General features: G+C 38.5%; 1 long non-coding RNA gene across 8 annotated transcripts in view; it reads right to left on the bottom strand.

Moving 5' to 3' along the window:
• Positions 1-25,013, bottom strand: part of LOC129736499 (uncharacterized) — a 66,686-nt gene that overhangs the window by 11,720 nt on the left and 29,953 nt on the right. For 5 of the 8 annotated variants that reach the window (XR_008733198.1, XR_008733197.1, XR_008733200.1 and 2 more), the window contains 3 exons: positions 10,665-10,717; positions 10,459-10,544; positions 6,241-7,784 (listed from right to left, as the gene is read on the bottom strand). This is a non-coding gene — a long non-coding RNA (uncharacterized LOC129736499). Of the gene's footprint in view, positions 1-6,240; positions 7,785-10,458; positions 10,545-10,664; positions 10,718-25,013 lie in introns of those variants that run through there. The other 3 variants (XR_008733201.1, XR_008733203.1, XR_008733202.1) reach the window with 1 other exon arrangement.

The following is a 25,013-nucleotide window of genomic DNA, read 5'->3' as shown; positions in this document are numbered from 1 at the left end:
GTACCTATATAGGCATATGTATATATGCACACACAAATTAATACTTTGATGTATTTAGCGTTTTCAACTAATTATACCTTGCAGTCTCATGTTAATTCCCATTTGAAACATTTGGCACTATTCCTCCTAATTCATTTATATTAATGAGGGGAGGATCCTCTGAGCAATAATCAGTTAAAAATCATGACTAGCTTTGTTAATAAATACCAGATTGGTACATGATACTGTATTGGCTTGTCCTTAATTAGGAAGCACTGGAAGGAGTACCAAGAGGGAAATACTCATAAATTTTTCTTTTAAAGTCTAACTGCTCTCTTTCTGGTATTTGCATCTTTGAAACAGAGAGAAAAATGATAACTTTGAAACTTTTAAATTCTATTTCATTTAAAACATCTTATCTTTTATTAAGATACACGTTTGATACAGAAGTTTTTCCAACCAAGTCCATGTAGAAAAAGAAAAAACAAGAGAAACATAAGCAACATTGCTAAGTATTAGGTAATTGAAATACTTAATTCAAATATTAGAAAACCAGAAGTTTTATGAAGCGTTTGGGGAGGCTGGATGGCTCAGGGAACTTGTAATGAACTAGTGAAGTCTTCATCTCTAAGTGATTGATTGCAATTGCATCTAGAAAAGACTAGAAAGTCATTTGTGTAAGCCTGTGTGCAGCAGTGACTGGGCCCTGCTTTCACAAGCCAGGTCTTCCTCTCAGCTGGGAGCCCAGGAGTGAATGGACATCAAAGCAGTTTTGGCAGATGCTAGCAAGGACAGGCATGCAATATCCTTCGAGCCTGAACGGTCTGAATGGTAATGGGTAGGTTGCTCATATAGTCATTGAATTTTTCCTGGGTTTTTCACTTTTTCTGGCATCACTTACACTGCTTTTTCCCTCTTCTCGTGTTTTCTAAATACCTAACATCGCCATAGGCTTGCCAATGTGCAATCCACTGGTGCTTGTTTATGCCAAATACCTGCAGCACACATATGGTGATCTTATCTGTAATCAGTAATATGAGTTACCAACACAGGAAAAACTTTAACTAACAATACTTACGTTTTGAGATCTACTGAACAACAGAAAGACAGGGACTGATGACGTTGTTTTATGCTATGATGGAAACTGAAATAATCACTTCTTCTTATCAGGATCTTTAGAACAGGTTAGTTTGAAGCCTGAATCATGGATGTGCTGATTTGGAGGGCAGCAGCACTGGACTCTGCTCCTGCCAGGACAGTGCTGCTAGAGACAATATGCCAATACAAGCCTGGTTCATGTTTGCTAGGTGAGTTAGAAGATGACCTAACAGGGAACTGTACCTATATTGCTTATACACTCATTTTATCTGAAACTCTTTTTCAGTCCATCCATACAACAGCCTTGCAGCCTTTCTTTCTGCCACATTCATTGACATCTGTACTTTTGGAAGAGAAGTCTTTGCACTATGACATTTGTGGGGGTGGGGAACATGGGATGGTTAGTTGTGGGCAGGCATTTGGCTTAGTCTAGCTGAGCACTTCTGATCTGAAAGGCAGGAGACCAGCATGAGATACTGCTGTCAATTTGTGAAGTTGTGCCTCCATTTTCCCCTCCAACATTTGTTTGTCCAGTCCGTTTATCCTGAGACCAGATAGAGGCATAGAATGTTTCTTACAGTGTCTTTATACAGCTCCTGACACAGTGAACTGAACCTCCATTTGAACCTCCAAGAAGTGCTAAAGAACAAAATGTCCTGCAATGGCTACAAAAGGAGAAAAAACTCAAGGTGTAGTGTGCAGAGACTGACGCCGTGGGAGGGACAGGACCATGGGACCATCCCATTTGGGTGTGAGGAATGAGTTTCCAAGGCACACAAGGGGCAAGCCTATTGAGAGGAATTAAGTGAGAACTGGTATCCTCTGATATGGCTGTGCTTAATAATATCTTCTGGTATGGCTATGCTTAATGGGGATGAACCAAACCCTTAACTGGTGGTACAACATGGCAGGCCCTGGGCACTGTGGGAACAAGCGGAGGGCTGTCACGATAGGGTACAGTAGAGATACAGTGAAAGTGGATCTGTTTTGAAAAACTGGTTTTCAGATGTTTCCCTGTATCAATACCCTCCAAATATCGCTTAACATCCATTACATCTTCTCCTTTTATGTCTTTTCAACGTCTACTGTCTTTTTCCCTTTTAAGACTTCATATCTCCTGAACCAATACTTTCAGAAAAGCCGCTGTGTTTAGGATCAGAAAGGCCTGAGGAGGTAATTGCTGAAAGCAGGACAACATTTTATGGGACTGGGTTTTCTCTTCTGTTCTAACAAAATCTGAGCTCCCGTTGGTCTTCTCTTTCTCTGCTGCTGAGACCCCACGTGAGTTTTGTCTCGGGTGGTTGGGAGGGAAGTGCCAGGGGACAAGGGAGAAGAGGGATTGCTGGGACTGGACAGTGTGGGGTGGGTGCTCCACTGAGCACTTCCCGATCCAAGCGTCTGGTTACACGAATCATCAGTCCTGCTTATGACTAAAGAAATAAACATCAGTACACTACGGATTTCTAACTCTGTTTAGCAGTCCTGAGCAGAAAGTCTCACTGTTTGTCAAATAAGAATGAGGAAAAAAAATAATAACTGTGAAATTAATTAATTTTTACTGTTTTTTAATTGCCCTTAACAAAGGATAAAATATTTCTAAATGACAACCTGAAAATTGTTTAAAAAAATGACTTGACATGATCCTTTAAAATTTACCCATGACAGGATGATTGCAAATGTATATCAAACAGCTGCTTCAGATGCAGGTAAGCTGCTATTGAAAAGAGATTTAATCCTAACTGTTTATGCCTGCTTTTGATGATAGTGCAGTTGAGTATTGTGTTATTTAATAATGCATTCAAGCACCTGTTTAGAGAAGGTATATTCCACTATGGTCCAAAATGAAAACAACCCCATTACTTGTCAGGGTTTCATTCATAATTCTTGTATCATGCTCTGATTAGAGTATACATTGAACCTCAGATGAGCATTACCTAAGGCACATTGAGTTAAATGCACTGTATAAACTAGGCACAAACCACAAAGCTACCTTTAACTTGCATAAAACAGCAAGTAGAAATTGATTAAAATATGCATTCTACTAATATAACGGCTGGTCTCAGTATAAAAATTAATTAATGTTAATAGTACACAATCAAAACTGCTTTTAGAAATCTTCTTAGAACATTAACTAAAATGTTCATCTTTTTAATGCATTTGACTGAACCTCTGAGACTAAAAGCTTTGCTTCCTCCATGCAAATGTGAAAAAAAATCACAGCCTGAATTTTCAAGTGGTTATTTTATAGCAACCTCCCCCAGCCATTTGCTTTTGGATTTCTTGTTAACCTGAGCCTGGTCCCAGGCCATGTGTGAGGTTGTACTATTAGCTACTACAGATTAAGGTGGCAGCCCTGGGAATCGAGGCCAATAACATATGCAGATTGAGCCACAGAGCAGAGAAGGAGATAACTAAATGAAAAAAGGGGAAAGGGCATTGTGTTTAAAGAAGTAGCTCAGCGATATTCTAGGCTGTCGGCTCACAGTTATTCTGAGCACAAGGTATGAATATTTGTCAAAAAACCCTCCAGGACACTCTCTTCCTCACCGCCCTGGTTTGTTTGTTTGTTTTTTACATTTGGGCATTTTACATTCACTTTATTGGGGTGAATTTTCTTTAGCCAGTTTCATTTCCGAATCATAAAACTTTAAAGAGTCACTGCTGTGGGCACACCAAGGGGCTAATCCTCTGGCTCCCACTGCATCTTGTGAGAGGCGCCTTGGACTAGCCTTGGACTTTGAGCCTCCAAAGCAGCAATTCCCTTTGGATAGTGTCAAATCTGTCAGTAGCATTGATGTCTGTCTCCAAGAAAAAGCCTTCAGTCTGGGGTTTGAGTAATAATATATGTGGTTTTGATACATGTATTTAATGTATATACACACACATGCGTGCACATATATGTATGCATATATATAAACTTCTCACTACTCACAGGTACTGTTTTTCCTGTTCTTATCCTATTTGTCCCCTCTCCTTCCTATTCCATCTTTTCCTCTCCATTTTTCTTGTTTCTCAGAATCCACCTCAAACCTTTCTGAGTTTCAGGTCCTTTTTTCCCCCTCATTTCCCCAGAGACGTCTCCATCTTTCTAAAAATCTAGAGACTTAAAACCAAAAAAGGGCTGGCCTTAGAGATATGCTACCAAAACCTACAAAGAGAGCAACAGCTTACATTGTAAAATGGTTTTGTCCAGACCTTATTTGCCAAGAGCTCCAACAAGAGTTCCCAGAAACCTGGCACCTTGACATATGTGGTTTTTCACACTTCGAGCATCCATCATATTTTTCCATTTATGTTTTTAGCAATGTGTGGGGATGCAATTTAATGGCATATTTTTTTTTAAAAAAATCTTCATTTGAATGATATAAACATAAGCAAACTCCCCACTTTGTGGATGTGGTCAGCAGTCCTGGAAAACAGGAACGCAGCATTCAGTTTCCAGCTCCTGCATGAGCTGGAGACAGCTGCTTGCACTCCTCATTTTCCAGCTTCCCCTTTTCAGAGGAAAGGACCACAGGTTGTTTCTCCTTTGCTCCATCTCAGTTTTGTGGAAGTAGTTTTGGTTAAGTTCTTCATTTCCCTGAGGAAACTCAGGGAAGTTTATCCAGAACAAACCATCTCCTGCCTTCAACACCCGCTCCCCTCTGCCTGTGTGCTAGTAAGATCAGCTTCGTGGTGGCTAATTGCCATCTTCTCAGCTTTGCTTTGGGTACATATTTCATTGCCCTGTACTTTCTTTACAGGTGCAGCACATTGCCTTTGTTCTCTTCTAGGCTTACAGTGACCTGGGCCATCTCAGCCATGAATATCTGTCACTGCTGTCAGAGAGATCCAAAGTGCTGTTCCTCCACAGAGAGATACTCTCAAGGCAATCCCTGATGCTGTCTGTTCCATGCTTTTTTCCTTTCCTTATACATTTTAATAACCAAAACATTAACATACAGAAACATTTCATCATAAGCCAGGTGAGAGCTAACTAGCCCTTTTTTTAATTTTAATTTGTTCTAAGTTTCAAAGACATCTTAACATTGCAAAATCTGAACAGATGACTTAAGGAGATATTATTAATGGAAATATTAAGCAATTAAAATCAAACCTTTAATGTAATTGAACAAAATATTCATCCATGCTGCCAAATGGAGTGAGTAGTTACAGGTTTTGAGAGGACAGATGGATGTGTGGCAAGCCATCTAACTTCCTGGGTAGCTAGAGATATCAGCAAGCTACCTAGAAAGACATGGCTAACTGGACCTGTGGGAGACTCAGGGCTAAATGATCCTAAAAGGAAGATAGCTTTCTTTCAAAGGTATTTACTGTCACACATTAGAGAAACTGCTAATCATTAAAGAATTATCTATAAGAAGAAAATGCAATCCATGGTTAGGTACTTCACAGTTTCTGTCTGGGATGATGAATTATTGGTAGCCCTGAGAAAGGCTCCTTCCTTTTCATTATTTCAAAGCAGACAGAGATGAAATCGTAGGTGATGAACGCAGCTAAAAGATTGGTGAAAGCACACTGTGAAGGGGGTGAGCAGCAAGTCTTCTGGCTTTGGCTTGAACCTATTTGAGAACTGGTAAGAGCCTCACTGGCTATTCCAGTGGCATTAAGCAAGATTGCTACGAGATTCTCCGACTTAAGGAAAAGCTCATTCTTTAAAAGAAGTGTTTAGCACAACACTGGTCCAATGGAGCAAATATTTGATATAGGGAATCCTTGTACAATGTGCATTTTACTTGAAAGTTTTACTTGGTCATATCATACCAAATTACATAAAATCTAATATGAGTGGAAAAAAATCATAGGTTCATCAGTCTACTGTCTTTTAAAAATAACCTGCAATAGATGTTTAAAACAAACAAAAAAAAACAATTAGAAGAAAGCAAAGTAGATTTTTCCCAAATACAAGTCTCCAGGTTTTGGTAACGTGTTGTTCAAGGGGATTCTGAGCTGAATGGGATGAGTGATGTCCCTTGAGAGACTTCTCTTTCATTGTTTCCAACTGTTCTCTGAAACTGTTTATACTTGTATCATCCAAAACATATTCTGGCAAGGAGTTCTGCAGTTACATCAAAAGAGATACTTCCTTTGGTTATTTTTAAAACTTAAACTTAATATTTCACTTCAGATTGGCCATCCAAATTACTTTGGTTCTTGTTTTGGTTTTTTTAATTTTATTTTTTTTTTATTATAATAGCTAGTTTAGGACCTGTCATCAGTTATTTGTACTTCAGAATTTTTTTCTTTATATAGACTTGCATTTGATTTTACTTGCCATTTCACTACCTAACAACTCAGCATCATATTCTTCTTATCTAAACTCAACCCTCTGATTACCAGATACCTAATCTAAGCTAGATCTGCCCTACGATAGGCATGTAAGAGAAACACAGTGGATATTTGGCTGAAAATGCCTTTGTTTTATTCACTGCTTATAGCATCTCTGTTAATTAATTTATCTGTAAGGTTGCTAATTCTGGAGGTTTTTTTGCAATATTTCCAACCAATCTGCCCAGCAGATAAATTAGACTTACTGCTCTGCAGCTTCCTGGATCCCCCTCCGCACTACAAAATGCCTTAAAAAATTTGTATCATATTTCCCACCTCCATTCCTTTGGTACTGAGGCCAATTTAAGCACTAGGTTACACACCACAGTGAGTAGTTTGGCAATTTCATATTTGAGTTCCTTTAGAGCTCTTGCATGAATACCATCTGGTCCTGATGATTTGTCACTATTCATTTTATCGATTTGTTCTTAAACCTCCTCTACTGACACATCAATTTAAGACAGTTCCTTAGATTTGTCCCCCCATAAAGAATAGTTCCAGTGTGGAAACCTCCCTAAGCATCTCTGCAGTGAACACTGATGCAAAGAATTCATTTAGCTTTTCTGACATGGCCTTATCTTCCTTGAGTGTTCTTCTTACACCTGTAGGCCTGATTGACTCCCTGGCAGGTTTCCTACTACTGATGTATTTGGGGGAAAAAAGAAGAAAAAAAAAAGGTACTATTATTTTTATGCCTTTAGCAAGTTATTCTTCAAAATTTCGTATCTCCTGCATTCTTTTGGTTTTCTGTTTAGGTTGCTACAGTTTATATTATTTTCCATTTTCCTTTCTCAGAAAACATAGCAGGAGACACAACAAATAAAAGAAGCAAACAAGTAGGTTATTTGGAACAGAGTAAGTGAGACAAAGTAACAGAAATACAAGATTGTTAGGTATTCTCGAACAACCAAGAACACCAAATGTCATTGCTTCCCTGGTCTCCTCCAGATATTGTGAAAAAGGTGAATTCTACTAATGAGATAAAATTATTGCTACCTAATATTTGATAGATTCATTAAGGGTCTTGGCAAAAATATATTTATTTCTAATTTAAATATTTTTATCAGAATTGAGAAAAGTTGCCTGATATTTCTCATATCCATGACTCTGTGAAAAAGCCACATCAAAGGGCAGTAAATTTTTCTGGTTTCATTTTAACAGAAAATGAAGTGATTTCAGACCAAAGAGCTATTGCAATAAGCCTCATAATTGTATTAGTAGCAAACTTTTATTGTTTGGATTCAAATGTTTTCATCCAGCTTTCAGCTCAAATTTTCAGTTCCATTAATATGTTCTCTCTTTCAGTTCATTGTCACTCTAGATTTTCAAGAAGGTTTCATTAATGTCAGCATCTTATTGTCTTCCTTTTCTCCCTCTTCCTGTATTTTGTTTGGAAAAACAGAAAATAGTTCAGTGTAAGTGAACTGTATCTGAATTCCATCAACTGAGCAATAAACATACATGAGGACTTGTGCACATAATACTGTTGTATATTTGCTACTGCAGTGACATAAAGATTGCAGAAATAGTGCAAAAAAGATACATAAAAAGGAGAAAGAAGGCTGAGACAAAGCCAACCATGGGTTCCCTACTGATAGATCATTTGCAGTAAATATTTATGAGTATGCCAGAAATTTGGAGGAGGAGAAAACAGGAAAAAAAAAGTGGCTGAAAATAGATCTTTTCCAGCAATTCAGCTTATGTTGCTCACAGAGCTTGTTATGAATCCAGGCCAAGGACAAAGACCCAGGACAAAACAGTAGGGCACAAAGATAAATCTTTCCCTCCTTTTCCTTTACTCAGTGCAGAAAAAAAAAAGAAAAAAAAGTGAGATAGTCTGAACTATAAACCTCTAAGAGGTGCTCCACATCAACACCAACTACAGAGCAACGTAAAAAAAAAAAGTTATTTGAGAAGTTTTTAAGGGGAAATTCTTTCCTCCATATGGTTTCTCATCTTGACACCATGCCTCGTGGTCAGTTTTGACATCTAGAAGGTCTTTGTGTGAGGCAAGGGACTTAAATTTACATCATATCTTTAGCTTGAAATTTACTGCATTAGCGTTCTTAATAAGAAACTGGAGAATATTTCTGCTTTCTCTTTGCACCTTGGAAGGGCAAAGAACAGTCATCAAGGCAGCTGTTATGGTGCACTCTTGAACACAGGAGCATCAGAAAGTTTGTGTGGCTGGTTATCCACTGGTCGTTTCTCCAGCAGAGCTTTTAATGGACAGAATTGGTTGTTTGCAGTTATCTGCCATTTTTAAAACTTGAAAGAAGAATAAATATTATGGAAGAGTTTTCAGGATTAGATAGATCAGGTAGAAAGCCTCCATTTTGGACAGATACCTGAGGCAAGGCTGAGAATCACAATTAGGGGTGTAATTCTTGTTAACAGACTAGTGCAAAAATGTTCCATTTATTCTTTTTTGTGTGCATAGCAAAATTTTACTGTGTGTAGGTATTGAAAATGGATTAACATCAACTCTTTGCTGACTAGATTGTGTCTTTCTGAACTCAGAGGAAGTGGTGGTTGCTCCTGTTTAAGGAATTTGCCATTTCAAGGCAGTTACAAGCACATGTAACTTGGTTGTCTCAGAAAGTAACAAAAATAAATATTCACCATAAGATGATTGCTTTGGGAAGACACCATTTGTTAGAAATATTGCTTCTTTCTAACAAATTAATGAGAATATAAATGAGAGCTAAATACTTTTTATTTATTTGTGTTTACCTAGTTTTCCTTTGAAAAACATATAACTTCATTGCCTAGGAAGCAAATACCTTTCCATTATAGTGCAGAAGGAGGCACAGATAGTGGGGGGAGAGGCCAGCTAAGCTGACGCTCCAGCTCACATAACCTGTAAGTGGCCACACAGCTTGCAAGAACCCTTGATCCAGAAGGCATCAGGATCTGGGTCTGAGAAAGGCTAAGCAAGGTATTAGTATTTTTTCATGCTAAGAACAAAAGAGGAGGAAAATTAGTTACAACTTCTGTGCTTCACTGCTTTTAAATTATAAAATTACACATTAACAGTTAGTGTTCAGATGTTTGAAGTACATCTACATGTACATCTGAAATTATGGATGCTCTAACATGGCAAAACAGATCTTTTTCAATTTAGTGCTTGCAGTATATTTAAACAATTAAACATCAGATTTCATAGCAACAAGCTTTTTCTCTTTATTTTATTAATTTATTTTGCTTGAGAAAGTAATTAATCTGTTGCAAAAGCACAGAAAATGTTGCTGTTGGCTCTGTACTGTCTAAAGTTCTAGAGAACAACTTATTTTTAATTTTGCTGTGTATGATTCCGTATAACATAAACTGTTAGTAGTGCTGCAGTGTACAGTGTCTCAGTGGATCACGAGTGCGCTTAGGTCTCATTGTCAGGGGTAAAAAAGCTTATGGATTCTGTACCATAATAAATTTTTCTTTGATTCTTCATCTCAGACACTATGGATTGTTTGTGAATACAGTGTTGTATTGGCATGATAGCACGTAGAGGGTTTGATGAGTCAGACACCTTAACTTGGCATTCTACTGTTAGTTGTTTCTCCTGTTTACAAGCGAGTTACACTAATTTAATGATTCTACAACTACATAGAAAAATTACCAGACCACTTGAAAATCCTCTACCAGCATTCTCATTCATATTAGAGTAACATTCTCAATTATAGTAATATATGCCTGATGATTCACTTTATTGCAAAACTTAATCTGGATTTCTTGTTAATCTACCTTGTATCAGTGTTTAACACCAAATACAAACAACTGTCTCAGATATTGATTGTAAGAAGTAAAAAATAGTAATAATCAGATTTGATCGTTGCAAATTAGCCTACTATCAGTAGGGACAGCAACATCTGGTTCACTTTCTGAGAAGGGATGAATAAATTTCTATGAGTTGGTAGGTGACAGTGATAGTGACAGAGACATCAGTAACCCATCTCAGGCCCAGACAGTGATCATCTCATTGCAGAGGAGTATATGCAAGCACTTGCTAACTGAAGAAAGTAACAGCTGCACTTCATTTACAGAAAGTTATCTTACCTGATTTATTGGCTTGCACTCAGGACAAGCTTTTCATCTGCCCTCATCTGTGAAGTCAAGTTACTGTAATGGAGGCCACCAGCAGGCTAAGAAGGGAAGGAATTTAGAAGTTTGGGAAAAATGCATGTCAAAATCTGTTTAAGACAATATGAAAAACTGCTCACGTACATACAAATAGGTGAAAATTCTTTTTCAGCTTTATTTACCTGAGAATGAATTTCAGTTTGAAGAGGCCTTTATGTCGTTTCAGGCAAAGCACCTAAGATATAAGCAATTTTCAACAAGAGTAGTACACATTTGTCTTTATAACAATTTGTATGTAACAGCTTTTATGCAAATGACACTAAAGTGGCACCTTTTTTCTAAATTGGACATTTTTATGGTTATAATTTTCTTCTGTAATAACAGCAAAAAAATGGCTGTCCCAGTGGAGTTGAGCATTTCATCTCTAGTGCTGTTTTGTGAAGTTGGAATGACAAGTTTCTTTCATTTGCGCAAAGAATGACAAAAAAAGTCTTTTTTGTCATTCTTGTCTGACTTGGTTGAGGCAGTTACACTTGGAAGCAGCACCAGTCCCCTGACACCAACCTCTTCTCTGCCAGCAAGAATGGTATCATAAAGTCATAATAAAACTTAAAGGAACTAAAAAATATTGCATTCTCTCTGTTTCTGCTGTTTGAAGGACGTAAATTACTTTGTTAGTTTAAGCAGTAGCTGCTTTGGTTTGGTCTTTGGCATTGATTCCCACTCATTCTCCAGATGTCAGACAGGTGACTTTTACAGACCATGGTCTTGGATTTAATTAACTACGATACAAGAGAATTTATGTATTTCATGCAAACATCCTAGGGCATTAGTATAATAAACCAAGTAAAATAGGCAGGTTCTTGTTGCTTAATTGCTATGCAGTTCTGCAACAACGATGTGAGAAATTCTGGGTATTTAACAATGATTAAACTCTATCTCAGTTACCAATTAATTAGTGATCTGTAACCAAGAAACTTTGTGATGGATGATTTTACCCCCGTGAAGTGATAAATTGGTAGACTTTAATTGAGGCGTACAATAAGGTTAACAAAGTCAAAGTTGAAGTCAGTCTGATACTTCATTCCATAAAATAGAATCTAATAAAATATAATTAACTGTACTATTTATTAAAGAAACGCACAAATGTTCATTTTAATGTGAACAGCCAATAAATGCTAAAAAACCCTTGTGTCTTTCTCTGTAAACTATGTATATAATAGCTATATACTTTCTATATATGAACTAGTTAAATCTGAAGTCTTCTTTTAACTACTTTTCTGTTACTGCTGATTTTTTTTTTTTCTACTACTCAAACACTGCCAGTAGCGCTCCTTAGCACTCTGCACATTGGCTTGGATAACTAGCACTAGGTTAGGAAAGCCCATACATACCTGAGTGCAGCACTTTTTCAAACAAAACTGTCTAGCTGGCTCAGCCTGGATCCACAGACCTTGTCCTTCACCACACAGAAGTGTAGGGTCACATGGAAACAAACTCATGGTTCAGCTACACCTTGAATCCCCCCAGCCCAGAGTAGTCTTCCTGCTGCTATCCCCAGCAAAGGCTGTGCAGGAGTCTATCACTGCGTAGAGCATAGCTACCTTCCTTGTCTTGAACACAAACAGAGCAGGGTACTCAGTCAAGATTATGTATTTCAGCCATTAGGCACCAATGCTACATTTTGAGGAACAGAGTTGTCCACTGCTTAGCTCAGCCTCCTAAATGAATGGGAGAAAATCCCAATGCAGGAGAAGAAAGGCCCAGAAGAGCCCTCTGCTTCTCTTCAGCTTGGACTACAGGCAGGGGAGGCAACCTTGCTGGCAGAGGATGCTTTAGGGGTAATGGAAGAGCCGCTATCATTTTCTGATACAAAAAGCAGCCTTCCTTTGGAGACGGGAGATCAGAGTTCAGACTCCCTGTAGCACAACCAAAACGTTATGCTGCTTGTAGTTTGCCACATTTGGCACCTGAAACTGATCTTAAAGCTGCTGTGGTTGTTAATCCATTTGTCCTGAAAAGAAAAGTCACTGGTGTTGATCCTTTCTTCCAAGAGCCAAACAACTACAGTTGGTTGTCTTCATTTAGCTTTTTCAGGTCTGGACGTCTAGCATGGACAACTTGCTCCACTTTCAATGCAGAAGGTAAAGCTATCTTTGAAACAAATCATACGTAGTTTGTGATTCATAAGTCACTTGGTACTTGGGGCATGACATAAACCTAACCTTACTTATTGTATTAATGAGTAAAGTTCAGCACTTCTTTTTTTTTAGAATGCTTATAGCCTGAAATGGTTTGCATGAAAAATATAGGGTGTTCTCTCTCTGCTCAACAACTCCCGTCTTTAAAGTTCCTGTGTTTTGCATTGTACATTCCATTTCAGCGATACAGTATCTATAACATATAATAGCTGAACTGAGTCAAAAGAGACTTGAAAGATCTTAGAATTCCAGCTAAGGCAATGCTTCAAAGCAATTAAAGCAGTAACTGTGTATGCAAAAGGATTTTCCTGAGAATAATGACTGGGGGGGAGGAGTTGGTTATATTAATACGTATATTAGAATGTTGACCCTGAAATTTTACTTCTAAATCCCTAGAAAAAAACTCTGTCCAGTATCATTAACATTCCTATAGAGAGATACGGGTAACCTCCATCCTCCTATCCCAGAAAAAGAAAACAAAGCATTGTGGATACAGCCAAGCAGGTGAAGTGTTTTGTATGTTTGGGGCCCTCCCACAGAAATCATGTCTTATATTTAATCGTTTGGATTACTTAAATAATTTCTCAGTTCACCATCTAATTTATAAATATCTGCTTATGAAGAAGCACTTCTGGTATTATGGGGGGATGTTAATGTGTTATTTACACTTAGAAACACAAACGTCTTTTTCTCAGCAAAATATCAAGTAAATACTTTGCGCATGTAATAGCATCTTTCATCTGAAGACCTCAAAGCATTTCAGCTTTTACAAGTGGGCAAACTGAGGCAGATAACTCATGAGGCTGCATTTTCAAGGTCACTCTATATTTTCCTGGTGGAGCTAGCAATAGATACCCTTATGCATTGATTACCAATCCTGAAGCAAACCCCACTGGCCCATTGCACTGCATGAGCACTAATAGATTATTAATGTTCTGAAAGTCTAATGGTTTATATAGTTTTAAGTACCTTTTGGGCTTTATAATTAAGAAAATATGTGTTAACATTACTATTAAAAATATATTTTTTTGTCAAATATTCAGTAGAATCAAGTTAACAAATGCTCGCCTTGCTGTCCCTGACAAAGAGTGATGAAAACAGCTCAAACAGGATATTGAATGAAAGGACTGATTTCATAAAAAATAAAGATTATTTTTAAAACTCTTCTAAATAAAATTTTAAAATGTTTGAAGCACTACATCATCAGTCAATAAGTAAGCCTAGAAAAGGATGCAAGTTTTAAAAAAAGAAAATTTATTTTTTTTATTTTGAAAGTCCTAATCACCTCAGACCTAATTAGCATTTGAACCATAGCCTCTTTGCGCTTTCCTGGCAGCGTAAAGGAACCTGGAAATGTGGGTATATGTTAATATTCTCTTTCGTAATGGCCCCAAAAGGTCTTAAAAGTCTGGGAAATAGATATTGCTTCAATGTTACCTTCTAGATTTCTTAATACTTAAACTCAGTAGGAAAAATAAAGTAATATGAGTTCTTCTGACAATGTTTTCAGTTTCACATGCTATATTTACATCTGACTGAAAGGCTTTTTGGTGCAACCTCTGCTAACCGGAGTGATCACTGCATCATGAATAATCAAATGAGATTAGCCAACTGTGTCCAGGTCCAATTGTCCTATTATTGTCTACAGAAAAAAACATCCTTTGATTTTAGACTACTTTATAGTCTACTACCATAATCCCTGCTAGCCAATCACCAGAAAACCGTCCAAATTCTGGTGGTTTTTTTTTTTTCCTTAAAATTTTGAATGTTCTTTATCCATTCTTGTTTATCTGCTGTCTATCTGTAGCGTTCATGACGGTACACTATCCCTATCATCCTGGTGCGTTTTGTGCTTTGTTAATTATGAAAATCACATGGTGATTACAAAGCCTTCATGTGCAAATCAGAAAACATGATGCACAGTTACACATAGCCATATACTGCATGTGTCAGTCACTGCAGGATCTCAGAAAGAAAGCTCACGATTCCCCTCACATTATTTCTCAAAAGTATTAGTTTTCTATAGCAAGGTAATGGACTGAGGAAGGGCACAGATCCTCATCTCTCTTACCTTGATGTAAACTAGAAACAGCTCCTCTGAGATCAGTGCAGTTGCTCTGAATAAGCAATGGAGATCAGAATCTGGCTCGGGAACTTTGCATATTCACTATTAAATTTGGAAAAGGAAACCCCTGTCTGTCTCAATTTCTCAAGTGCTATCTGTATGTTACCAGGCACATGCACATTAATTGTGTGTTTTAAAACTTTGTTTGGTTGAACTTGTCATCCTAGGCTAAAATTGTGTGACCCAACTTGTAGTAGCTTTTGCAGTGAAGGTATCATTTACTGTTGGGTATATTTTACTGTGCTGTTATAGATCTTTTCACTCAACCAGCTGTCTAACATGTTGAATAGTCTTTCATCTTGTCAAACACTTCCATTCCCCTTTCTACAGCTTTCTCAGCCAGCATGTACACACCTAATCAATCTAATGCCACTGTCTCCAGACTTTAAAACCAAAAAGCACTGCCCAAACTACTTTTTTAAAGAGACAGTTATCCTTTTCCAGAAAATTCATCATCAAGAGGACTGATAAATCGTTAAATGAGAAGAAACACTTCTCTGAAACTGTTACTCTAGGTCTACCCTTAGAGCCCCAGTTCACTCACTGAATCTGTCATTCAGTAGAGGCTGTTGGGGGCTTCCCTTCACACTGATCATGTATATATTAATGTAATTTAATTTAATAAATATCTTACCCATAGAATTGAGCTTAAATCCTCTCGCTTTTGCTTACATATACTTTTCTTTTTTGTCATTTTTAGACAAACAAGATTAATCTGTCTCAATCTGTTCAATGCCATTTTTTTCTTACCCCCACCCCCCCACCCCACCACTCCTTTATCCTTCATGAATGGGAACTCCATTAGTAGATTGATATCTACATCATACAGGAGGCAGGTGAAAAAAAAAAAAGCCATTGCCATTGCTTTCAGGTGCCCCCTGCTATGTAATACAGTATATACCTTATATGGTATGGAGTATTCATTAGGGCTGCTTTTATTTTTATTACTTTTATTTTTATTAGACATATTACCTCCTGAGACTGTATGAAGTGAACCATGTCACTGGGTGAGATTACTACTCAGTTAATAGCGGTTCTGAAATCAGTCAATTGGGAATAGGCTATGTTGCAAGAACCTCTAAAATGTGTATATGTGCATTGGGGGACAGGGTAGCTCTCCGAAGGGGAAGGTTTTTCTTCTGTTACCGGATTCTCCGGTGGAACATTTTTCAATTGCATGCTCATTTCTATATGTGCTTTTAGTTAAAACAGATAACAACACCTGAAACAAACACTTTTATAGCCAGCAGGTATGCATGACATAAAGAGGCCTGAACAAACAGGTAGAGGTGGGTGCTTTGTATTTTCAGTCTGGTTTTGAATTACTAAGGATGGAGGGAGGTAAAGACACTTCAACCTTTAAGCCCCTTTGACATTCACAAAGTGCTAAAAGTCAGCTGGGGTCTCAGCTCTGACAAATTTGCATCTCTTTGAATATGACGCTTGAAAAGCCAAGCCGCTAGATTAAATTTTGCCATGGAGAAAATGAGAAAGGCTTCCATCTCCCAGGTCTACTGGGAGGATCTTTATGGTTGATTTACTTTTTTTAAATAAATGTTTCTTTATGTGTTTTCTCTAGTTTGTGTCCAGCCTTCCTCTATCATGCATGCTGTAACTTGTGCCGGTTATATCAGCCCACAGTAAGTCAACCTGGGCAGAGTACAAGGTGAAAGAATATTTCAATTTAACTGCATACCCCTTCTGTGTTTTCTGATTAAAATTTGCAAGCAAACCTTGGAATAAACTATACCTGACATGACTTCTAAAATAATTTACGCAGTTTATAAACCAGGGGCTAAATTCTACAAACCCTCTCTCTGCCATTTGTATGCACGAGTGCTGCAGGTTTGCACAAGTGGGCCCAGCTATGTAGCTGAAACCTTGCTATAGAGGACAGCAGGCAGAATAATGATTATAGTGAACCCACAAAAATAATAAACTGATTGCCCATTGAACAAAATCTACTAAAGTATGAATTATCTAATGAGCTGCTGCTGTGGTTCAGGCTGACTTATCCTGCATTAAGTCAACGATGACACCGCTGACTCCTGTGGACTTGTGGCAGGAAGGGTGAGGGCAGGATTTGGCACTGGTTTAGGTGTGGAATTGTTTCAGTTAATGACGAATTAAAGGGTGTAGAGGCAACTATTTAGAGCTTTATGGAAGCCTGTAATATGGATTCTGCTTACTTGCTAAGTATTTATGACAACTCCCAAATATATAACCATCTCAGGAAAAAAACTTTTCAGAGATGTTGAATGTAAACTTTGTTTTAACATTCATTGAAGAAATCCCAAGTACACTGCTGTTTTCCTTGCATTATTAAAGAAGGCTAGTGCTTGAAAACATACCAGATTTTACAACAAAACTTAATACCCCTCCCTTGTATCTACATTTTCTACTACAGGAGTCTCATTATTTTGGGGATTTCTAAAGCAGAATAAACATTTTTTTTGTAAGCCAGGAGAAGAATCCCTCAATGCTTTACTTTTTGTTCCTTCAGTATATGTGAAATGTGTTTATAACAAAGATCATACCCAGAGCCAGTAGGAGATGTTGTGTGTGAACGTGGGTTTTTTTCCTTACACAAAAATTGTTTGCAAACTCTGTACACAGCATAAGTTATGAAAAATCACATATAGGTAGTTTTTCCTTTTTTATTTTTATTTCCTTGCTGGGTTCTTATAATTTTCTGGCAGATCACATTACATTAGAATGAAATGTGATCTGTAGTTAGGACTTAGTGATGCATCCTGCAGCTTTAACTCAGTCACTTGGGTTCCGATTTAGCCCAACATGTGTCTCTTGAAATAACTCAGGAGAGCAGATTGATGATATACTTAGCAGAGGAATAACAGCGTTGGAGACTGCCAGTACTAAACAATCCAGTTATTAAATGTATCTAAGCATCTGAAGAAGTCGCCTAACTTTCTGGAGAAAAAAAGGAAAAATATCTATCTAGGAACGCAACAAAGCTCCTGTTGATGTTCATAGGAACAGTGAGGTGTACAGAATACTTTTTAAAGGACTGTACTATGTGTCCAGTTACTGAAAACTGATCCTGAGCATCTTAACCTCAGACTCTTACCATCATATCAGGGTCTCATTCAGCTCTGTTTGCTTCAGCTGACACCGTGGCATTTCAGTTGCAGACACAGAAGTATTCTCTCTTCAGATGAGGAAATTACTCCTTTTCATCAGCCAAATGGTTTAAAGCTTTTATATAAGCTTTATTTATCCACCCACATTTTCTCACACCTTTCAACATCCCTTACTTTTGGTAGCTGTGTTTTCCCCTCTTGAATCCAGCTGCTCCCTCAGTGGTCTCAGGCCAGCTCCCACCCATGCTTGCCCTGATGCTCTGCACATTGTTCCTGCCTGTTCCTTCATGTCATTCCCTACTTTCAGAGACAGCACCTGAGTGTGGCATTTTACTTCTTGGAGCATGCTATCAGCCTCTGGGACTGTAGCACTTGGATAGCAGTGGGACCTGCCAAGTGCATCCTTGCTGATGGAAGAAAAGCATGCCAGTCCCACCCAGGCATGCACCTCCATGGAGCAGGAAAGCTGGGGTGTGCAGCAACCCCCTTGCCACAGCACCAAGCCAGCTAATGCGGGACGGTGACTAAACACAGCCTAGTAGGTTCAGCATAGCCTACATGTTTGGTTCTGAATTAGGCCCCTAGCTCCCAGCAAGTCCACTTCCAGCTAGGATAATGACTTGGATGCCTTTTTCTTAGAGAACGAAAAAAGTGAGTGATCTGGGAGCCTCTGAGAAAAGCCCTTCAGTACCTCATTTGAATAGATCCTTATGCGATGTATTGGAGTTTCTAGGACAACTCCCTTCCAAATGGATCATTACAGCGGTAAAAGCCAGTTTATTATTTAACCAATTCAGGCTGAGTGGAGACTGGAGAGTATTAGCACTTGCATTGATTGTAAGTAAGAGTCTAGTAATTAATGATCAGAGTTTTCAGCAACAGTCTTGAGGAGAGAGTGCAATGTACCCAAATAGGTATGACTGAGGAGGTTTTAACTGAATTCAGAATAAGCCTGAAGACAAGGGCAATGAAGAGCAGGACATTCCCATAACCCATTGCCAATATTTTGTCACAGATCTCAAGTACTCTTAAATGACAAGTGGATTAAACTAGGCCCTTTTGATCTGAGTTGACACAGTAGTTTTCAGCCCTTATATGCTGCTTATTATCAGTAGATCCCAGAATATTTTACAGAGGAAAGCAGTTGGCCCAAAAGCCTCCTGGGAATTGCTGTGAGTGGTCATAACGCATACGGAGAGGGTGAAGAAACGTATCTGATAGCCAAAGTCTGGAGGAAATACACAGATACAACTGGAAAAGCCCACCCTTGTCTTCGTCCTGCCATGATGCTCTGGGTAGAAATGGTCAGGCTGTGGTGCTAAACAAATACCATTGTACATATATAGATATGCACGGTGGAGAAGTGGCTTGGAAACAGCTCTTTAATACTCTGCTTTGAGGGGATCTGCTAAATTCTGAAGCTTCAGGATTTACTGTGGTCACATTTTCATGCTTACAGCAGTAGGCATGTTTATTTATTTTAATGAAACCAGAGATGATTGAAAATTCACATGACTCCAAGACTTCAACATTTAGAAAGTCCTCCTTTTTCCTACAAGATTATATTCTAAAGGGACACATTTAGGACACATTTCATCCACCCTGTGACAGTTATACAGCTGTCTTTCCTTATCCAAGACTCTTTTAAAGATTAATTTCTTCTATAATGCTTAAAGTACAGGTTAAAAATAATAATAAAACCCCCTAAGTAAATAATTAATAAAATCATAAATATATAATCCAATTAAACAGAAACAACAACAACAAAAATCCTCCCAGATCGTTTTCGTGCTTGAGCTCTTAACCATGTTATATATTTTCTGTATTTGTCCTTCAGATGGCATGGTCTTCAGAGTACTAGCTTAATTTCTGATTCATTCAGCAGAGAGTACATGGTCAGCATATAGCAAAAGAACACCTAATAATACACAGATTTGTGATAGGTGCAGATACACACACCATGTGTACTTCTTAAATGGCTATAAATCTGAATGTGTGGATGGTTGCTCACACATTTAAAATCACACATGTAAACAAATGAGGACAGACGCACGCACATGCAACGCTATCATCATAGCACCCATCCCAGGGTTATGCAAATCGGTTGCTTTGCGCACGTGTGTGTGTGTCAGGTAAAACAAATATCCACAATCTTAAATTAACTCTTTCCAAATAATAAAAATCTTACTATTAACATGACACGTTGAAATTCAAATGGACAAGTTTATGTTCCCTTCTGCCCCCTTCTTTCTGTTTCTCATTCCCTCTCTCTGCCTCTCCTTCTCTCTCTCACTTTACCTTCCCAACGGCACTATTTTATTTCAGAAGAAAACTTATGAAAATTGTTGAAACACATACTACAAAGCATTTGCTTTTTTTCCCCTTTCTTTTTTTTTTTTTTTTTTTTTTTATTTCAGCAGATAGCCCCCAAAAAAGGCAGGGATGTCAAAGGCTTCGAGTCCCCCCTTTGACATTCACGCAGTGCTGAGAGTCAGCCGGGGTCTCAGCTCTGACAAATTTGCATCTCTTTGAATGTGACGCTTGAAAAAAGCCGGAGCTGCTAGATTAAATTTTTTTTTTTTTCCGTCGAGAAAATGAGAAAAGCCTCTATCTCTCCGCCGAGTCTACTGGGAAGATCTTTATTCTGATTCTTGTTAGAATTGTTTATCACCCTGACAGACCAGACTCGGACGAGATAAAGGCGCTGCTCCATCACGGGGCCTGACAGTGGTAGGACATGCAGAGAAATGAAAGGAGCAGGGGAAAATATTATTAATAGATGCCGACTTGATTTGCCTCTATGGCACGTCAAGGAAGGAAGGGAGGGGGGAGCCATGGCTTGATTGCAAGCCTATGAAGTTCTGTCCAAAAAAGAAGCTATTTTTCATTAAGTGATAGAAGGGCTTTTTTCATGTTCTTTCCTGAGGAGCTGATAACTTATGCAGTTTATTCTAACCCTGCTGATTTCTGTCAGGGAAAGAAAACTCCTGAAAGATGGCTCCAGCTCGTCCTTTTCAGAGAAGGAGGCTGTCTTGTCAAAAATGGTAGCAAAGCATTAAAGCCCTGGCCTTGACTCCTGCAAGGTCCCTCGGATCTGATGGGTGTGCATGTGTTGGTGAGCATGGGGGGTCGGGGAGGGAGGGCGGCATTAGGTATCCACTGTGGCCCTCTGAGGGAAAGAAAAATCAAAATATATATGCAGAGCAGTGCTTGCACGTATGCATGTGCACACATGCAGCACATATACGGAGGCTTTGTGCATTTGAGCATACATGCAGAAACACGCGCTCTGCTGCCTAATTACTCTGCAGTTAGTAAAGGTTTGTCCAATATGAGCATGTGTTGAATTTGAGAGCTGAAGGCTGGGTGTAGAGTCAGAGCAGCCTCACTCAAAATGAACGTTAAAAAATAACCAGCTCCCTGCTACCTGCTGTATGTCAGGTCTCACATAGAAACATGACCAGCAATACCAGCTCAGGGGCTCCTGCAGCGATGCTGACTCTGCTGTGACTGTCTTGTGTTCTGGGGAAAAATTGCCTCTATGTGAACATTATTTCAGGTTTTTTTGGATGGGGGAAGTAGGAGTGAGAAATACTATTTGTACTCATTATGGCCATGTTATTGTTATTCTCGGGTCCTTCACATTTGCAGCTCTGACCATTTTGGGCATTCACTGCAATCACAGTGCTGCATGAACACAGTTCCTTGCTTGTAATTACCTTGTTCTTCTCCAGAAAGGATTGTGTTTGATCACTATCCTAACTGAATTTTTAATTCTGTATAAATTAACTACTGGGGCAACTCTTGCCACAGGGCAAGAGAGTAGGTCTGTTTCTGTGAACCTGCTTTTTGAGATTGCTTCCTTCTGGATGCATCCTTCAATGTGTTGAGCATCTCTAGAGAAGCTATGAATGCTGCTGAGCACTCTGCTTTCGGTAGCGTGGGAGTGCTTAGCAGCTCAAGGGAATTACTCAGCGCTTTGCTGGTGGAAAGACTTTGGCTTCTTTTCTGGAAAGCTCATGGACAGTCTGAATGTCAGGCAGTCCACTTTCTCGTCTTTCACATTTTTCCTAAAGAGCTCTTTCTAGTAAGACCAATATGCTTGTAGAATCCTAGATCTTTTCCATTCAGGTGGCAATAAAAGAGGAATTACTGAAGTTGTATGTAAAAGTTTGAAAAAAATTAAATACCACTAAGTGCCAAGTCCACACAGTGATATGTCCATAGAATTTTAATCTTCGTCTTCTGTTTCTCCTGCCATTTGCTTCCCTTGTTTGCTGCATCATATCGACAGCTGAAGGGAAAGTTTTTCACTCTTTTTTTTTCAAAGTGCTTTAAGAATAACCGGCAGTATCTATTTAGCTAACTCTCTGCTATGTCTCTCCCATACAATCAGTGGCACAGTCACATCTGGAACTGATTCATTTTAAGATTCAGGTGTAGATGATAAAGGGTGGCTGCTTCGAGGCAGTCCTGAAAACACCAAACTTGGAACTGCACAGAGTCTTAGGTTAAGGTGTTGCCCAGTGTGGGGTTAGGAAAGATTTTTATCATATTTGGGTGATCTGCCCAGCCTCTCCTGAATGCTGCTTTTGATACACTGTAGCTTTTCTATTAAAGATCCTAAGCCTGCCATAAAACTTCAGGCAGCTGGATGTGCCTGGTAGGAGGATTATGGACTGCTGTGTGCTAAATGTATGTGGCAAAGTTATCCATATGCTGTTATGAGACCGAGTTTGAAAACCCAGTTATCCAGCCATCTATTCTGTACTACACTGGGTGAGAATCCTCATGCAAATCAATTAATTTAAAATTGAGGACACTTTACTTCTGAATGGTTGTCTATGTAGCAGAATAGCAATAATGAAATGTAGGGGTGCTGGAGAGATTGACTAGGAGGAACACAGAGGAGAGCACTGACTTTGCTCAAAAGATCTCATGGTAAATAGAGGGGATCTGCTAGCTGGGAAGGGGAAAGCAGCTCTTGTAGGTTGATGTTCTGACATGCAAAGACACTGAGAGCCTTCAGCTCACGTCGTTTCTACATTTTCTGTGTTGTGTATTTACTGGACTGATGCTTGTGAATTCCCAAGAACCTTGTGTGTGGTTATTTGTTCTGACTTCAGAGGTTACAAAAATATTTTGAGAAATCCTATGTTGTCTGTGCGTGAGGAGTCTTCTGGTAAAACATGATGACCAATTACAATAGAAAGCCCCTATAGTGAAATCCTAGAGGTAGCGGGTGAGCTCAGGGTGATGCTGTACTTGGTTCTGGACAAAGCAAAAGACAGTCTACACACATCAGACAGCCAAAGGATGGGAGAAAAGAAGTATAGTGACTACCTTTTTATAGCTCAGGATCTGAAAGCTATTGGTACTGAGCAGCCCAAGATCACACAGAATGTCTCTGGAAGGGTTGAATGCTTGAACTGAATCTTTAGTCCTGGTTCAGTTTCTCAACCACAGCACAGCCCTTCCTCAGCCCAGTTCAGGGTGGCCACGGTCTGTTTTGGCTGAGCCATGCTCACCATATCATGTTTGTTGTAATATAGACTTGCAAAACAATTTAGAAAGGCCCCCTTTTTTTATGACTACAACCAATTTACCAAAATTCTGTGAGAAAGTATAATGACGTAGATAGGGATTTGCCTCTTTTTTTAACTGCAAATGTTTACATTGCTCCAATAACAAAAAGGGATATTGTTAATGAAACTTTGAGAAGGGAGGTTGAGTTATGCATCCCCAAAGTCCTCCATTTGCATAGTTTTAGAAAGTGGATATATTTGGCAGGCGTTCTCTTTATTCAGCCAAGGGTTTGGCACATGCCAGAGTACAGAGGCTGAGTGAGCATCATGCAGCAATTTAAACTGAGAAAACAGATGTGGTTTTGCATTTTCTTATGTGTGGAGTCTCAGGCTACCATGAAAATCTCTTGGGGTAATCAGCACACCCAAACTGTTCAGTTCACATGTTGATACCTTACAGTTATGTTACAAAAGGAAATAGTTTACTAAACTTTTTTTTTCTATTTATTTCCCTATTTAGTTATGTTGCTGCAAATTAACTCAGTCTTGTGGATAATTATAATTGAACTTATGAAGATTCATTTTATTTCACATAATCATCCAGAAGTTTGGGTCCCTAAAAGAATTATCCAGATCTTTAGTTCTACAAGATGGGAATGAAAGAAGGTGACATCACATTTTTTGTAATAATTCCATATGAGCAGACTGCAAAACTTAGAAGAAGGAATTTTTCTTCTGGTATTTCAGCACTCTGAGTCTGAGTAGGAGCCTACACAATGTGCAAAAACTAATGAAACAGTGAGATAGCTAAGCAATGTTGAACACAGCACAAAATGTTTGCTTAGAAATCAGTTCAAATATAGACTAAAGAACTGGTGATTGGAGTGCAAATTTAACATATGGGATTTAAGACCTGGTCCCATATCACTGGCAGTATTCCCTTGATTTAAATGCATGTCAGTTCAGGTCAATAAAAGGCAATTACTTTTTTTGTATGACGATAACTATAAAACCCTGAGCAATGTCTGGAATGTGTTTGTTGCTGATTTTTGTCTGAATCAGGTGAGGAAAATAGTAATTTTTGCATTATTATACAGTCTTTTACTAGATCATGTTAAGTGCGATGGATTCAATTTGTTAAAGTAGGAAGTTAGGGCTATTAAATCACTATTTTTGTGTAATTATGGAGAACACACACATTTGTACTTTATGATAGCTATTGGTTTGCTAGATTTTTTACAAGACACTGTGGAAACAGTACTACTAACATGTTCTTAGCACTACAGTTTTAACGGAAAAAGTAAGTGTAAGATCGCTTCAGGGCAATCTGCAAACAAGGCTTAAAAAGTAAGAGCGAAAGTAGCTGTCAAGTTACTAGCTGCCCAAGTAAAATGCACTCATCCACGTCCAGCATGGCTGCTGTTGGGAATGTTTCCTCTTTAGTTCCTACTTTAATCAATCTAAGTTGTTTTCTCACAGAAAGTTTTGCATATATGGTTCTAATTTATAAATGTGTCCCTAAAGGAATTAATTAACATTTTATTTTTAATATCACCTGTTACTAGAAGGGAGTTAATAC

The sequence above is a fragment of the Falco cherrug genome, chromosome 7 (assembly GCF_023634085.1).
Source record: "Falco cherrug isolate bFalChe1 chromosome 7, bFalChe1.pri, whole genome shotgun sequence".
NCBI classification, from domain to species: Eukaryota; Metazoa; Chordata; class Aves; order Falconiformes; family Falconidae; genus Falco; species Falco cherrug.
Note: the sequence above shows the minus strand (reverse complement) of the source record. Positions and strands in the feature narration are given on the sequence as shown.